This window comes from Anomaloglossus baeobatrachus, chromosome 4, assembly GCF_048569485.1.
Source record: "Anomaloglossus baeobatrachus isolate aAnoBae1 chromosome 4, aAnoBae1.hap1, whole genome shotgun sequence".
In the NCBI taxonomy this organism is placed as follows: domain Eukaryota; kingdom Metazoa; phylum Chordata; class Amphibia; order Anura; family Aromobatidae; genus Anomaloglossus; species Anomaloglossus baeobatrachus.
In genome coordinates this window covers 675,769,152-675,777,034 of record NC_134356.1, presented here as the reverse complement: position 1 = coordinate 675,777,034, position 7,883 = coordinate 675,769,152, and positions in this window count along the sequence as shown.

The following is a 7,883-nucleotide window of genomic DNA, read 5'->3' as shown; positions in this document are numbered from 1 at the left end:
GTGGCTTGGGCCATTTTGGACAAAGTTGTTTTCTGATTGTCACTAGATCCAAGATGTGGCACATAGTTTAAATCCTCTGGGTCAATATCGACGGGATCCTCATCGTCCTCTGCATCATTCTGGGCATCCCAACGGACTAATTTTTGGATCAAGTCTGACCGAGTCTCAGCGTTCCAGTAGATAATCTTTCGCCTCTGGCACAGATCCTGTAGCATCCATTTACTGCAGCGGTCGTAACTCCTCTCTTGTCCTTGTCCCATGGCTGAGCTGGTGGGGTTGGACATGGCAGCGTCCGAAACCTGAATGCCTCCCCTATGGCATGCTGGGTATGCTTATGTGCCTCCCTGGTTGTTGAGCCCTGGACGGTGTCCGAAAACACCAGTCCGCTGCAGCTCCCCTGGGTAAACCAGGCTGAGTAGTATCCCACTGCTGCCACCAATTGTGGAGACATGGGGCTCAGTGGGTGCTCTCGTCCACTAAAACCCGCCGCCTTTAGAAAGACAGCGTGTCTCAGGGCTCATCCCAACTGAACGCCGGCCTCCTTAACCATGGGCGTAACACTACTCAGACAACACAACCAGAGTCCCTAGATTGAAGCCATAAGATATCCTGATCCTCTAGTCAGCTCCAAAGAGCTTAGACTGGATCCATCAGCATCCATCAACAACCTGGTGGCTTAAAGAAGTCCCTTTTATAGCCACAGCCTTCCACTTGGATACACTGCGTCCTCATCGATTGGTTGGACAAGAGCACCTCTCCCATTGGATGAATCTCAAGCTGCATGGACAATGTTCATCCAAATGATGTCTACAGAAAGACTGAAGATATCTACATGGAGTCTGCAAGTCACAGACTCAAAAATGGCTACTAAGGTAATCACATTAGCAATACACAACTACAATACAATGGTTACTGGAAAAGTCTGGAGAACAATACGTCTGGCCTTCAGTGGCCAACACAATTACATTGAGTCAACAAGAGTCTTGTAAAAACAATGAGGGACTTCTCCCCCGTCTATAGACAATCTATCATGCTGTCTGGCTGAATTTTAAGAAACTTTAACCCATGAGAGTCCATGTCGTCACAGTACTCACTGGGGTTAAATTAGTAATGCATTAATGATGGTATATTAAATAAGGAATTGGTTTACAGATAGTTCCCATTTATATTCCCAGCCGTGCAGACTGGTAGTATTGGATATAAACCAATTACCATTATCAACTATATGCATTCAGCATTCCTTACCACCACCTGGCAATTAACCCAGTGTATCATATGTTAATACATTCACCTGACTGACTGCGATGTACGGTCACTTAATAACACAGCAATGCAATAATACAAAAAATTACATACCAAACATGGATAAAGAAGTACTTACATTAGTAAATAGAAACGTGTCTCTATTGGCTGGCTAATATTACTTAAACACGGACGTTCCCCCACCCTGACATGCCCCCTTTTGATAAAGCGAGAGGCGAAATGTACGTCAGGGGTGGCGGGACGCATGGCCAGGCAATCTATTTACTAATTCACCTTCTGTTATTTTGAACAATGGATAAGATATTATGATTATATAATTCTGGAACCATGTTCCCCCCAGGTGGCTCTCTTGTTTACATATTTATTGAATGAATTCATTGAAAATAAAATATTTAAGATTTGCTAGTGATTTTGATATTGATTCACTTCTTTCTTGGCTGGTTAATTCCGGTGCCAAGTGGTGGTAGTTAAGATTGAGGCTAGGTGCCTGGAACCCGTCAATGAGGACGGTCAGCAGTTTGGTCCTATCAGCGGTCCGGGACCAAAGGCACGTCGGGGTTCACGGACCCTAGGTTGGGGAGAAGCTTCAGGCAACCCCGGCAATTAACCCCTTCAGCCCCTTGGCACTTTCCGTTTTTGCGTTTTTGTTTTTTGCTCCTTTTCTTCCGAGAGCCGTAACTTTTTTATTTTTCCGTCAATCTTGCCATATGAGGGCTTGTTTTTTGCGGGACGAGTTGTACTTTTAAATGAAACCATAGGTTTTACCATATATTGTACTAGAAAACATCAAAAAAAATCCAAGTGTGGAAAAACTGCAAAAAAAGTGCAATTGCACAATAGTTTTTGGGATGTTTCATTCACCGTGTTCACTATATGATAAAACTGATCTATCTATGTGATGCCTCAGGTCGGTGCGAGTTTGTAGACACCAAACATGTAAAGGTTTACATGTATCTAAGGGGTTAAAAAAAATTCACAAGATTGCCCAATAAAAGTGGCGCATGTTTTGCGCCATTTTCCGAAACACGTAGCATTCTTATTTTTTGGGATCTATGGCTCAGTGATGCTTATTTTTTGCGTCTCGAGCTGACGTTGATAATGGTACCATTTGTGCGCAGATGCTACGTTTTGATCGCCTGTTATTGCATTTTGCGTAAAACTTGCGGCGACCAAAAAACGTAATTTTGGCGTTTGGAATTTTTTTGCCACTACGCCGTTTACCAATCAGATTAATTGATTTTATATTTTGATAGATCGGGCATTTCTGAACGCGGCAATACCAAATATGTGTATATTCATTTATTTTTTAACCCTTTTTAATTTTCAATGGGGGGAAAGGGGGGTGATTTGAACTTTTAGGTTTTTTTTTTATTTTTTTATTTTTTAAAACTTTTTTTTTACTTTTTTTTTTATTTTACTAGTCCCCCTAGGGGGCTATAGCGATCAGCAATCCGATCGCTATTATCTATCTGCTGATCACAGCAATACAGCTGTAAACAGCAGATTCAGTCACTTTGGTTTTCCCTCTGCTCTCGGCCGAGGTAAAACGAAAGTGAAACTTCGTAGCTGCAGGTGTCATCACATGACCCTGTGCTACTATGGCAACCACCGATAGTCACGTGATAACACACGTGACTTCCGGTGGGGGCGGCGGTAAGTAAAAAACATGGCCACGCGCATTTAGATCTTGCTGCCAGACTTTGGCAGCAAGATTTAAGGGGTTAATGGCCGCGCGTGGAAGCGATTCCACCCGCGGCTAGCAGGCACACATGTCAGCTGTTGAAAACAGCTGACATGTGTGCCGATCCACGCCGCCTGCCCGCGGCAGGGGCTTAACGGGACACGATCCTGGACGGATAGATCCGTCCAAGGTCGTGAAGGGGTTAACCTGCGGAGGATAGGGCCTTTACGGACTGTTCCCACCAGCTCAGAGATCGGGGGCACTAGTGCAACGAGGGGGATAGGGCTTTCCTAGCAAGCAGCCCACTGAAATCCCAAGCGTGAGCTCCTGAGAGCAAGCTCCTTCACTTAGCCACAGTGGGGAGCGGGGCCCGGACAGCTTCAAGCTACCAGGCCACAACGGACAATCTAAAACGTTTGTGCCAGGAGGCAGGTTACGGACCACTGGCAGTACTGCAGGGGACGGGACCCGGACGAGCTCCCCTCGAGAGGCAACGGCGTTCAGAGACTTGGTTTACCCCGTTGTAAGCGTCTGCTTCATTGCTGAGTGAGTACCCAAATGACCCCTGCACTGCGTCCCCGCATCTCCATCCAAAGTCCTGGGGCCTACCCCTACCCGTGGAGGGCAACGTCATCTAGCTGCCCCACTCCATCACCCCGGGTACTCCCAACGGCAGCGGCGGTACTCCCAATTACCGAACACCACGGGTGGCGTCACAAACTATATCCATCCCCTGTAAATTCTCCCTTTTTTCATTTGAGTGTGGCCCCTAGCCCCCGGGTCCGGAGACCCTTGAGCCACGAGTAATCACCACCCCCGGATCCGAGCAGTTCGGTGTGCTGCAGGGGCGGCACACTCCCACAGTTGATTTCATCACACCAAGCTGCTTGCCTATTGCAGATTCAGTCTTTCCAGACTGGTGTGGCCCTACAATTTTGTTTCTAGTGTCCTTTGACAACTCTTTGGTCTTCACCATAGTGGAGTTTGGAGTGTGACTGTTTGAGGTTGTGGACAGCTGTCTTTAATACTGATAACAAGTTCAAACAGGAGCCATTACTACAGGTAATGAGTGGAGGACAGAGGAGCCTCTTACAGAAGAAGTTAGAGGTCTGTGAGAGCCAGAAATCTTGCATGTTTTTAGGTGACTAAATACTGTACTTATTTTAAAAAAATTCTTGCCAAATCAGACGCGGTGATTTTTTGGATTTATTTTTTCTCATTTTGTCACTGTAGTGCCTGGTCCCACCAGATCCCGAGGGGGGGCACTCTCTCTCACATCTTCACTCCCGGGTCAGGCGTCCTGTTCCTGGAGCTGCTGCAGTCTCTTCCTGTCTCTCGTCCACACACAATTCTGCAGTGAGCAACTCTAGGCTGCGTGTGAGGCCTCATTTTCTGGAAGTGACCTCAGAGGCCACCTGTTACCTAAAGACTATTTAGGTTCACCTCCCCTGGCAGTAGGCGCCCGAGCAAGGCTCCTACTAGAGCTATGCTAGTGTTCAGGCCCCTTTGTACTACTGTTATCCGTGTGTCACCTGCCCGTTACTAATACTCTATCTCACCATAGTGCCGTCTGTACCTTCGGGCCATACCGCAGTTGACGTCACCGGCCATACCTGCAGTGGACGTCACCGGCCGTACCCGCAGTGGACGTCACCGGCCATACCCGCAGTGGACGTCACCGGCCATACCCGCAGTGAACGTCTCCGTGCCACCTGCTGTGAACATCTCCGGTGCCACACCCGTGTTCTGCCTGCTGCGGACATCGTACTTGAGCTATGCCTGGTCGTACAGGGACTCCTACCACCGGTTCCTGGCTGCCGTGCTTCTAGGCCTTCTGGGGAGGCACCGCACAGTCCCTGTATAGGGGTTCGCTGCTGGTCGCCTTCTCAGGGGAGTCCGGGCACGGTCCAGTGAGTCCACCTCTGGACGCTCGCCGCTCCTCAGTGAGCGTAACAGTGTCTCATAGTTGTGGTCACCTATGATGTCAATTACAGGCCGACCTCATCTTTATAAGGGGGAGAACTTGCACAATTGGTGACTGACTAAATACTTTTTTTCCCCACTGTATATGATAAAATGAATGGAGACATTCAAAAGCACAACTCGTCCTGACTCGCCCACCCCAGGGCTATGGGACACTCGGTGCCGGGCCGGACTAGTCCGGTGGTAGTCAGTGGTGGCTGGGCCCGGCTCCGTGGCCCTGGTGGGTGTCAGTAGAATAAGTGGCTTAAGTTAAAGTTTGTGTTCGTGACGCCACCTGTGGTATGCGGCTAATAAGCCGCCGCTGCTGTGTGAGGCCTCCGGGATGATATTATGGCAGCAATGGTAGTACTGCTCCCCACAGGTGGAGCAATGCCCGGGGCACAGTTGGTGCTTGTAAATGTCTATGCAGATGAAATAACTGAGGCAACTTCAGAGGTGCAGTTCAAGTTCTTTTACTCACAGTTCTTGTCAGGGCAGGCAGAACCCTTGGACTGCTGGGACCGCTGTCAGGGACCTCCGTCTTCTGGGTGATTCAGAGTGTGAAATCCGGTACCCTCTCTCTTAGTGTCTCTTTCTCTGCTGTCTTCACTAGCCTTGCCTTTGTTAAGATGGACTTGGCTTGGCCTCCATTACAGCCTCCAGGCTGGGGGGTCACCTGTCGGCTGATTACCCCTTTTCTGAAGGTCTGCTCTGGGTTCTGGCCCTGGGAGCTTGCAATTCCCTGGGCCTCGGTTTTTACTGTTTGGAGATTGTCTTTTCACTCCTCCAGTCTCTAGGGACCGTCCCCTGTCGCAGCTAATCACTCCACCGATGTCACTGTGGACCAGGCCACCGCAGCCTGCAGCTACTCGTAGCGCCTCTGGGCCCTCGGCTTCGGTACCCAACAAGGACAGCTCGTGGTACCTACAGGACTACCCGCGGCCCTGCGACCCTTTCTTTCCTTCTCTTCTTTCTCCTCCTTGCCTGCCTCAGCAGGCCTCCTCCTCCCTCCTTTCTCTCGTTCTTCTCCTCCAACTACATGCTGCTTCTCTCACTCCCTGAGGTAAACTGAAACTAACTTGACCTTCCTTTCTCTATCTGCTCTCTGGTGGCTCCTCCCACCTCCCCAGTTGCTAAGCTACCACCCTATGGGAGCAGGGATGGGTCTTACAGCCCCTCTCAGCATGCAGCATGGGAGGGTTGCCTGCCACTTTCCCTGGTCCTGTGTGTCCCTAGCAATGGGTGTAGTGTGAATTTACCAGGGGACCGGAGTTCACTCTCTTCCTCTCCCAGAATGGGGCATCACACCGCAGATGGGGTGCAATGACCTGTGGCGACGGAAGCCTCAGGGGCGCCACACTCCCCCACAGCAAATCCCAGCACGTCCTCGGGCTGAAAAACAACAAAAACATGTGGAGAAACTGCAAAAACATTTTTGTATGCAATAACATAAAACAGTAAAACATTTCTTCCCTTTATGGGAGGCACATATCATGAACGTTGCGAACTTCTTATAAAGAAAACTCTAAGTGTGCACTTCCAGTCCATTGCACGGTTCAGGCAAATCCCCCATAATTCTGGTAGGGGGCACAACGGGTGCAACTAATTACATTTTTGGCTACTACAAGTCCAGTAGCCCGGCAGTTCGTTTCTTTCAATCAAACAAAATGACATAATCAACCAGCCATTAAGTCCAATGGCCTGGTTACATAGGACACATAGACAACATACCAGCCACTAAGTCCAGTGGCCTGGTATGACATGCCACATACACTTCCACCGGGGCCCACATTCCAGTTCAGTGGCCCGGTAGCACATAACATGGGGGGTGACGTCTTCAAAAAGAATAAGGGGCAAAACACAGCAGGAAAGGGTGTCGTCTTCGAAAAGAATGAGGGGCAGACAGGGGCTATCTACAGTTCAGCATCTCTTCATCTTTACCTGTAGGGATTCTTCTCTGGCTCCCCACCTGGCAGCAGGTAGACAGCGGTCAGCACAGTCTGCGTCTCCTGCGTGGCTGTAGCAGGCCTGCTGTAAGATGCTGCGGCCCGGGCCTGATCTGAGGTAGTGCTGCTGGCTTGCATAGGGTTACTGGCTGGCGCGAGGCTGCTGGCTTGCAGGGGGTTACCAGCCATACGGCGCCACTCTGGCTCTTCTGGGGCTGCCTCTTTGTCTTGGCGGGCCGCGCCTGGCATGGCGGCGGCCTGGGTTGGAGTCGCAGCTGCGGTGTGGATGGGCGTCGCTCCGGCGGTGAGATCTTGGCGGGCCGCACCTGGCGTAGCTGCGGCCCGAATCGGCGTCGCCGTGTCGGGCGTCTCTCCAGGGACCGCGGGCATGGCAGCGGGGGTTGGGGCTCTCGCGCCGGCAGGGGCATTAAATGACTCACCCCTCAGTTGCATCTCCGGTGTTCTGGTGGTCGCTGTCTTGCTGCAGGGTGCTGGTATCGGAGCTGCGGTCGTGGCACGCGCGCCTGCAGGAGGACCGGGCAGGAACCCCACCTGGCAATCCGGGCTCCGCCGGCTGGGGGTGTCACTCTCTTTACCCGGCTCTGCAGCGGCTGCTGGATCTTCTCCGCTCTCCAGGACGCAGGACACAACCCGGTTCTGAGGTGCGTGTCCCGGCTCGGCCACTCCTCCTTTGGCCGCTCGTTGCTCGGCGTCCATCCTTTTAGCTTCTTCACGCGCCATCTTTTCTTCCTCCGCCTTCTATGGCGGGCACCGCTTTGCGCGCTTTTCTTGGACAAGGGGGCGGGGCTTCTCTTCGCGCCCTTTCTTCTGACACGCCCCCCTTCTTCCCGCTCTCAGCAGCGCTAATGGCGGCGGTTTCTCAGTAAAGTACACAGTCTGTCACACGGTTCTTCAGGCGCACAGTACCCGGTTAGACCGGGCACGAAATCCTGTTCGTGACGCCAAACGTTGACTCGCCCACCCCAGGGCTATGGGACACTCGGTGCCGGGCCGGACTAGTCCGGTGGTAG